The sequence below is a fragment of the Jaculus jaculus genome, chromosome 6 (genome assembly GCF_020740685.1).
Source record: "Jaculus jaculus isolate mJacJac1 chromosome 6, mJacJac1.mat.Y.cur, whole genome shotgun sequence".
NCBI classification, from domain to species: Eukaryota; Metazoa; Chordata; class Mammalia; order Rodentia; family Dipodidae; genus Jaculus; species Jaculus jaculus.
Genome location: NC_059107.1, coordinates 153,765,511 through 153,775,925, shown reverse-complemented (window position 1 = coordinate 153,775,925; position 10,415 = coordinate 153,765,511).

The following is a 10,415-nucleotide window of genomic DNA, read 5'->3' as shown; positions in this document are numbered from 1 at the left end:
TGCCATGAGTTTGAGGCCACCTTGAGACTACGTAGTGAATTCTAGGGTCAGCCTGAGCAAGAGTGAGACCCTACCTTGAAAAAAAAAAATAAAAAAGCAACAAACAAAAAAGAAATAAAAGAAAGCCCCTTTGACTGACTTTCTTCACGCAGCACTGGGGCTGGGACCCAGGGCCTCACACATGCGGGGGCGGGGAGGGCGAGTAGTTAAGCTAGAGTCGTCAGCCTCTCTGAGCCTCAGCCCCACGATGGCCTAGAGGAAGCTTGAGGAACACAACCACATCCCGGTTCATCCTCTTCTCCCATCTGTGTTCCGTACACCGTGGTTCGATAAACACTAATCAATTATTCCAGGAAAACGGGGCACCAGCCTGAAGGTCCCAGAATCATGGGCAGGGAAAACGAAACAATGCATCTTTTCTCTTTTTCTGTTTTTTTTTTTGTCTTGAGGCCGGGTTTTGCTCTAGCCCAGGCTGACCTGGAATTCACTCTGTAGTCTCAGGCTGGCCTCGAACTTACAGTGATCCTCCTACCTCTGTCTCCTTAGTGCTGGGATTAAAGGGTTTTAGTACATGTAATCGTAGAGCTGCCGCCCTTGCCCTTGCCCTTGCCTCTTGGGTGGTGTTTGTTTCATTTTTCTGAGGCAGTGTCTCACTCTGGCCCAGGCTGACCTGGAACTCACTCTGTAGTCTGAGGCTGGTCTCGAACTCACAGTGATCCTCCTACCTCAGCCTTCTGAGTTCTGGGATTAAAAGGCATGTGCCATCATGCCCAGTTCCTAGCCTCTTTCAATTTTATTTATTTATTTATTTATTTTGGTTTTTCAAGGTAGGGTCTCACTCTGGTCCAGGCTGACCTGGAATTAACTCTGTAGTCTCAGGGTGGCCTTGAACTCACGGCGATCCTCCTACCTCTGCCTCCTGAGTGCTGGGATTAAAGGCGTGCGCCACCACGCCCGGTTTGATCTCTTTCAAATTTTTTAAAATTATTTTTTTTTTGAGGCAAACCCAACAGTCTGGCCTTTTAGTTTATGTGAGAGAACAAGAGAGTGAGAGCAACGGAGGGAGAAAGAATTGGTGTGCCAGGGCTTCCAGCCACTGCAATTGAACGCCAGATGTGTGCATCACCTTGTGCACGTGTGACCTTGCACACTTGTGTCATTTTGTGAGTCTGCCTTACCTGGGATCTAGAGTGTCAAATATGGGTCCTTAGGCTTTGCAAGCAAGCACCTTAACTGCTAAGCTATCTCTCCAGCCCTAAATTTAATTTTTTAACTTAATTTTTTGGAAGGTTTTTGGAGGTAGGGTCCCACTCTAGCTCAGGCTGACCTGGAAAATTCACTATGTAGTCTCAGGGTAGCCTCGAACTCATGGCAATCCATCTACCTCTGCCTCCCAAGTACTGGGATTAAAGGCGTGCACAAAATATTTTAAACTTTTTAGAAAATTAAATTTTGGGCTTGAGAGATGGCTCAGTGGTTAATGTGCTTGCCTACAAAACCTGATGACCAAAGTTTGATTCCCCAGTACCCACATAAAGCCATCTGGATTATTTGCATCAGGTAGAAGCCCTGGCAAACCATTCTCTCTCTCTCTCTCTGCTTACAAATAAATAAAAATATAAAACATTAGCTAGGCATAGGGGTGCACACCTTTAATCCCAGCATTCAAGAGGCAGAGGTAGGAAGATTTCCATGAGTTTGAGACCCTACCTCGAAACACCAGTCATATATATATATATTCTATCTATCTATATAATTATTTGAGAGCAACAGACAGAGAAAGAGGCAGAGAGAGAGAGAGAAAGAGAGAGAGAGAGAGAGAGAGAGAGAGAGAGAGAGAGAGAGAGGGAGAGAATGGACACACCAGGGCCTTCAGGTACTGCAAATGAACTCCAGATGCATGCACCACCTTGTGCATCTGGATTATGTGGGTCCTGGGGAATCAAGCCTTGAGCTGAGGTCCTTAGGCTTCACAGGCAAGCACTAAACTGCTAAGCCATCTTTCCAGCCGTGTGTGTGTATGTGTGTGTGTGTGTGTGTGTGTGTGTGTGTGTGTGTGTGTGTGTGTGTGTTTATCTACTTATTTGACAGAAAGAGAGACAGACAGATGGAGAGAGTTAAAAAAAAAACAAAACAGAAAACAGGGCTGGAGAGATGGCTTAGTGGTTAAGCACTTGACTGTGAAGCCTAAGGACCCTGGTTCGAGGCTCGACTCCCCAGGACCCACGTTAGCCAGATGCACAAGGGGGCACATGCATCTATGGAGGCCCTGACACGCCCATTCTCTCTCCCTCTCTCTATCTGCCATTTTCTCTGTCTGTCGCTCTCAAATAAATACAACAACAAAAAACAAAAAACAGAAAACATAAAAGAGAGAGTGAGTATGAGCACTCCAGGGCCTCCTGACCCTGAAAACGAGCCCCAAATGCATGCACCACTTTGTGCATCTGCCTTTATGTGGGTAATGAAGAATCAAAACCAAGCTGTCAGGCTTGTGTAAGCAAGTGCCTTTAACTGCTGAACCATCTCGCTGGTTCCCAAATATTTAGTTATTTATTTGATAGAGGGACATGACTATGGGTACACTAGGGCCTCCTGCCACTACAGACAAACTCCAGATACATGCAATTGCAGCAGCTTCAAATTGCTGGCCAAAACAAAAACAAAACAAACACACACACAAAAAAACTCCCAACCAAGCTGGGCATGGTGGTGCACATCTTTAATCTAAGCACTTGGGGGGCAGAGGTAGGAGGATCACCATGAGTTCAAGGACATCCTGAGACTACATAGTAAATTCCAGGTCAGCCTGAGCTAGAGTGAGACCCTACCTCAGAAAAACAAAACAAAACAACAAAACAAAAACCCCAACAAACAAACAACAACAAAAGCCACCCAACCAATAACAGCTGTGGGAGGAAAGAGTTCGCTGTGGCTCACAGACTTGAGAGGAAGCTTTATTATGGCAGGGAAAATGATGGCATTAGCAGAGGGTGGACATCACTTCTTGGCCAACATCAGGTGGACAATAGCATCAGGAGAGTGTGCCAAACACTGGCAAGGTGACACTGGCTATAACACCCATAAGCCCGCCCCCAACAATACACTCCCTCCAGGAGGCGCTAATTCCCAGATTGCTACCAGCCGGGGACCTAAGCATTCAGAACACATAAGTTTATGGGAGCGCCTGAATCAAACCACCACACATGCACCACCATATCTGGCTTTACATGGCTCCTGGGAAATTGAATCCAGGCCATCAGGCTTTGCAAGCAAATGTCCTTAATTGCTAAGCCATTTGGCCATCTCTTAATTTATTTGGTATATGTGTATAGAGGTGTGCAGAGTGTGCACCAGGACCTCTAGCTACTGCAAATAAACCCCAGTTATTGCGTCTGTTTTTATATGGGTACTGGAAAATTTCATCCATACTGGCAGGCTTTGCAAGCAAGCAAGAAAGCAACTTTAGCTGTTGAACCATCTCCCCAGCCCAGCCCTAGACCCTCTTTTTTAAAAAATTTTTTTTGGTTTATTTTTATTTATTTATTTGAGAGCAACAGACAGAGAAAGAGGCAGAGAGAGAGAGAGAGAGAGAGAGAGAGAGAATGGGGCGCCAGGGCTTTCAGCCACTGCAAACAAACTCCAGACGCATGCGCCCCCTTGTGCATCTGGCTAACGTGGGTCCTGGGGAATCGAACCTTGAACTGGGGTCCTTAGGCTTCACAGGCAAGTGCTTAACTGCTAAGCCATCTCTCCAGCCCCTAATCCCCCTTTTAAAAATATATTTTTATTTATTCACTTATTTGACAGAGAAAGAAGGAGAGAGAGTGAGAGAGCAGGTGCGCCAGGGCATCCAGCCACTGCAAACGAACTCCAGACTCATGCACTCCCTTGTGCATCTGGCTAACATAGGTCCTGGGGAATCAAACCTGGGCAAACCTGCAGGCAAATGCCCTAACCGCTAAGCCATCTCTCCAGCCCCCTCCCTAGTCTCTTAATGCCAAGGCTATAACTCCTGCTGTGAGTCCATGACTCAGTCCTGATGGAGGTTCAGAGCACAGCCCATCCTGTGACACAGTGCTCACGCTGTCTTCTCCCGGATGACTGGGCGCATAGTCCCTTGTGGCCATTTCTGGGTTGAGAGTCACCAGGGGCTGTATTGGTTACACTGTCATTGCTGGGACAAAATACCTGACCCAAATAGGTTTCAAGGTGGGAGGATCTATTCCAGTTTACAGTCCATCAGGACATGAAAGGCGTGGCGACAGGAACTCAGGGCAGCTGCTCACATTACGTCTGCAGAGAGGAAGCAGAGAGCAGTGAGTGTGGCTCCTCAGTCAGCTTTCTCTCTCTCTCTTTAAGATTTATTTTTATTTATTTATTAGAGACTCAGAGACAGAGAGAGAGAGAGAGAGAATGGGTGCACCAGGGCCTCCAGCCCCTACAAAGGAATTCCAAACACATGCACCACCATGTGCATCTGGCTTACGTGGGACTTGGAGAACTGAACCTGGGTCCTTAGGCATCGTAGGCACACGCCTTAACCACTAAGCCACCTCTCCAGCCCAGCTTTCTCTTTTTATCCAATCCAGGACCCCAGCCCATGAGATGGCGCCACCCACAGTTAAGGTGGGCCTTCTCACTTCAATTAACCTACTCAAGAGGATCCCATGCAGACATGCTCAGAGGCTAACCTAATCTACATAATCCCACACAGGGGATTTGAACCTGTGAACATGACCATCAATAGAAGTTATCATAAGTGCCAAGCAGTCATCTTGAAGAGAGGTCCTTCATGGTGCATGGCTAAACACAGCTTCTCACGCACCTGTGGGTTCTGGAGCCCCTTTGGAAACTCGGCTGCTGGGGAAGCCAGGAGTCACGTGGCCACAAAGGTGTGTCTTTCCCTCAGGTATCCAGAGTCTTTTTGGTAGTAGAGACCTTCTAGCCAGCAAGCCCATGGGGCAGGAGGGTTTTCCAACTCTGGTCTCATGCCGAGAGCTCCACCACGTCCCTCTGCCTAAATTCTTGGCCACCAACCTTTAGATACATTTCTTCCACAGTGTTGAGCTCCAGCCAGTCCTTACCTGATACACAGGACACAATAGGAACCTTGGCCCCAGCATGTTTTCCTTCTAGCCATGGTGGAATAGGGATACTCTCTGTTGTTAAGGATCCGCCCAGCTATAGCCTATGCGTGTGCAAGACCCAAAGACTTCCTGGGCAGGGCTGGGCATGGATGGCAGGTGTTAATGCCTGAGTTCAGCCCTTGCAGCCTTTTCAGTAAATCAATTCTCTAGGCTTTAAAAAATTATTTCATTTTGCGCTGGGAAAATGGCTTAGCAGTTAAGGCCTAAGGACCTAGGTTCAATTCCCCAGGACCTCCATGTAAGCCAGATGCACAAAGGGGCGCGTGTGTCTAGAGTTTGTTTGCAGTGGCTGGGGGCTCATTCTCTCTCAAATAAATAGATAAATAAAATATTTTTTAATTATTTTATTTACTTGAGAGAGAAAGAAGGAGGGAGGGAAGGAGGGAGGGAAGGAGGGAGAGACAGAGGGAGAGAAAGGACATGCCAGGTCCTTTAGCCAGTGTAAATGAACTCCCAATGCATGCACTGTCTTGTGCATCTGGCTTATGTGGGTCCTGGGGAATCCAGCCTGGATCCTTTGGCTTTGCAGGCAAATGCCTTAACTGCTAAGCCACCTCTCCAGCCCTCTGGTAGCTTTTTATAAAATATTTTATTTATTTGAGAGAGATAAAGAGGTAGATAGAGATACAATGGTTATGACAGGACCTCCAGCCAATGCAAATGAACTCCAGACACATGTGCCACCTTGTGCATCTGGCTTGTGTGGGTACTGGGAAAATCAAACCTGGGTCCTTAGGCTTCACAGTCAAGCACCTTAACTGCTAAGCCATCTCTCTAGCCCAAGAAATATATTGTTTAAAAAGATTATTTTGTAAGTTGAATCGTGTAGTTTAGAACCCTTCACTGCTGGCTTTCGGTTTCATGCGCTCAGCACAAAGCCCTCGAGAGCCGCTCTAGTCCTGCTCTCCCTGATGGGGCTGAGGGACCCCAGCTCACAGTGAGGACCCTCTTGGACCTCGCCACCCCACCTGCTGGGACCCCTTTACACAAGGTCAACTTGCACACGGTGCCTCCCCGGGGCCACAGCTGCAGGCAGCACCCCATTACCTGTCACTTTGCTTTTGGTGAAAATAGATCTGGTCACCGCTTCTTCTCTGCCCCGTCCTTACTCTCACCCTGTATGACTCCCTTTGTTCCTCCTTGCCCCTTGTAGACACCTCTCCTCATCTCTGAACCTTTCCTTTTCTCTTTCCACATCCTTCTATTTACTTATTTTGGTTTTTCAAGGTAGGGTCTCAACTCTGGCCCAGGCTGACCTGGAATGCACTATGTAGTCTCAGGGTGGCCTTGAACTCGCGGCGATCCTCCTACCTCTGTCTCCCAAGCACCAGGATTAAAGGTGTGAGTCACCACGCCTGGCCTTTTACTTATTTATTTATTTTTGAGGCAAGCCCAACAGACTGTCCTTTTCATTTTATGAGAGAGTGAGAGAGAGAGAATTGGCATGCCAGGGCTTCTAGCCACTGTAATTGAACTCCAGATGTGTACACCACCTTGTGTGCATGTGTGACCTTGTACACTTGTGCCACCTTGTGCGTCTGGCTTATGTGGGACCTGGAGAGTTGAACATGGGTCCTTAGTCTTTGCAGGCAAGTGCCTTAACCCCGTGATATCTCTCCAGCCTGACATCCTCTTATTTTTTTGAATAGCACTTAAAAAATTGAGCTGCATAACATCATATAAACTTTAAAGTGGGGGCTGGAGGGATGGCTTAGCGGTTAAGGTGTTTGCCTGCAAAGCCAAGGGACCCAGGTTTGATTCCCCAGGACCCATGTTAGCCAGATGCACAAGGGAGTGCATGCATCTGGACTTCGTTTGCAGCAGCTGGAGGCCCTGGCGTGCCCCATTCTCTCACTCGCTCTCCCTCTTTCTCTGTCAAATAAGTAAATAAATAAAAATTCAAAAAAAGCTTTAAAGTGTTTGTGTGCATGTGTGTGTGTGTGTGTGTGTGTTCACTATGTCATGCAAACACCCCCACTGCCCAAATCCAAGACACATCCATGAGCCTTAAAGTAACCGGAGGCTTTTGAGCAGTCACACAGTCGGTCCCGCTTCCCACCCCGTGCCCTGTCTCCATAGCCCCTTGTGAAGGTTTGCAACAGCGGCGACGGTGGCAGGTGGAAGGGTGGCACCCATCACACTACTTTGTTTGCTCCGCGCCCGCGTGCACACACTCACCCACTGTCGAGGTAGGAGCCCCTGGCCGAGCAAGAGAAAAATGGACATGAAGCTCATTCCTGCACTCCATGGCAGAACTCTGAGACTCAGCAGGTGGAAACATCTGTGTGTCTTGCCAACCAGGGGAAGCAGCGAGTGCGTGTGCTGCTGTCTTGGGCTTTTGGGATCTATAGCAGCAAAGGGGGTCGCTCATCTGTATGAGAAGGATGCACAGGGTGGCTGGTAGCCAAGATAGGGGAAGCATTGGTCAGAGGCCACCTGACTTCCCTACAGGGTGTGTGTCTCTGTCAACCATCTCTCTTCTTGTCCCATGAGTCCCTGGCTCAATGACCCATGAATCCATTCACCAGGCCCAAGTCATTTTGCCTCCTGAGAACTTGAACTCTTAATGGGGGAGGAGGTGTCACTAAAATCCAAGGTGTTTAGGCCTAAGCTACACGCTGGCAGAGGGCTGGGAGGGTGACCATGTATTCCCCATGTTGGAGCCACCTTGGCCCACTTCACTGTGACTTGTGTTGGTTTTGTTCTTTCTTCTGCCCTCTTTCTTTCCATGGATGCTCTGTTTTGTTTATTCCAGCCACACTCCATTTCTGTGGCTTACAACTTAAAGAATTTCAATGTAGCCAAGGGATGGAGAGATGGCTTAGTGGTCAAGGCATTTGCCTGCAAAACCAAAGTATCCGGGTTCGATTCTCCAGGACCCACATAAGCCAGATGCACAAGGGGGTGCATGCTTCTGGAGTTCATTCGCAGTGGATGGAGGCCCTGGCATACCCATTCTTTTTCTCTCTCTCTCCCTCTTTCTCAAATAAGTAAATAAATAAAATATATTTGGGCTGGAGAGATGGCTTAGTGGTTAAGCGCTTGCCTGTGAAGCCAAAGAACCCTGGTTCGAGGCTCAATTCCCCAGGACCAACGTTTGCCAGATGCACATGCGTTTGGAGTTCGTTTGCAGTGGCTGGAGGCCCTGGCGCACCCATTCTCTCTCTCTCTGTTGCTTTCAAATAAGTAAATAAAAATAAAAAATATATATATTTAAAAAAAGACTAAGAATTTCGATGTAGCCAGGCACAGTGGTACTCACCTTTAATTCCAGCTCAGGAGGCAGAGGTAGGAGGATTGCCATGAGTTTGAGACCACCATGAGACTACAGAGTGAATTCCAGATCAGCCTGGGGTACTGAGACCCTACCTCAAAAAAAAAAAAAAAAAGAAAGAAAGAAAGAAAGAAAAAGAAAGAATTTTAATGTGCACAGCACTGAGGTGGAATTACAGAGCACAAGGTCATCATGGTGGGATTTTAGTCATCAGGGTGCAGAGGAAGGGGTGCGTGACAGTGCCAAGGAAGATCTGTGAAAGAATATGGGTTTTGTCAGAATTCATGAGAATGGACAAAGCAGAAATCAGTTTTCAGCGGAGAGGGAAGTAGAGGTCCGTGCTGTTTTCTCCTTCAGGAAAACCGAGCGAATCAATTGCAGACCACGGGACACACGGACGGACGGATGGAGGGTCAGCGGCACAGTGAAGAGCCCTCACGGCTACACCAAGGGGCTCACTAGGCCCCAGAGGCTCCTCAGCAGTGACGGATGGTGTTGGGACAGGTGTACACGCTGCACCTCTGGCTCTGGGTTCCAGACCCGACACATGGCCCTGTGGAAGTAGGGAGAATGGACATCCACTGGGCTTTTGTCTCAGGAGTCATGGGAAAACTTCAGTGTTAGAAAAGGCTCCTTGATCGAATCAAATCAGTATCTCTTTTTTTTTTTTTTTTTTGCTGTGCCTAGCATGTGTGGCATGTGTGGTTTGTGTGTGTGGAGTATGCACACATGTGTGCAGATGCACATGATGGTATTGTTTTTTTCTGTGCTTTTTCCCCTTATCTCTTTTCCACCGAGGCATATATACATATAATTTAATAGCATATGTTCATTATACAGAGTAAAGGGTTTCATTATTCATTAGGGCATTTCTACACTGCATATAATGTGGTTAATCCTAGCCACCCCTCTGTAACTCTTCCTTATCCCTCTGTTCCTTTCTTCTTTTCCTTCCACACATCCTCATTTCTTGATGTTTTACTTCATGTCTGTTTTTGTTCTCATTCGTGACCTTCAGGCTGGCCCCAGTGCCAAGGAAGACCGTTCTGGAAGCTCTGGCAGGAGCTGAGAAGAAGCAGGAACACAGCCTGGTGAAGCTGCTTGCTGTCCAGCTGTCTTTCTTGGCGCCTGTACTGCTGACCCTCTCAGTGTGTGTGCCCTCCACCCTGTACCCTGCGGGGCCAGCAGGGGGCAGAGTCTGAGGGAAATGCCCGGCTGGAGAGGGAAAGACTGGCGGGAGGATGCGGGAGGACTTGCTCTCTGACACCCCAGGGGAGGCGGGGGGCCAGCACCACACAGGCTCGGTCTGTCAGTGCAAGAACTCAGCTTGGCTTGACTGCTGCTGTCTCCACCGAGAAAGATCTCGTTCTTGCCCTGGGGAAGGTCGGAGGTGGAGGTACGGTGCCCTCCTCTAGAGACTAACTGCCTGTCCCCATTTTTAGGTCTTCAGTTCCCTGACCTTCTCCTTGCTCCTGCAGCCTCCACCCTGTGCTTCAGTACAAAACAGACACTTCCTTCATTCCTCACTCCCTGTAATCCCCCCACTTTTTCCTTATTTCAGGATCCAATCTCTGCTTTCTCTTGGACCCACTAGCTAGCTGTGGTCACTTTTTTTGAGCACGCCTACCCAAATGCCTAACTGAAGGAAGAAAGGAAGGAAGGAAAGATGAAAGAAAGACCTAACTGCTGAGATCACAGACTGAGTTTCCCCTCCCCCCCCCACCTTTAACAAAATGCCTACCCCCTTCATCTCTCTCCTCAGCACCTCTGACCCCCGCAGTGCTGGGGAGGGGTCGTGCCGGTGAGTCAGTCCCACCGCAGAGCCTCACGGACCTGGATGCGGTCGGTCAACTTGGCCTCCAGCTCGCTGGCCAGCTGCCTCGGCCCACTTGCCTTTGTTCCGTGGTACAAATGAAGGGCGTCTTCCACGGGGCTGACCACGTCTGACATGACGGGTCATCACCAGAACGGTGCCTCCAAATGGTCGGAAG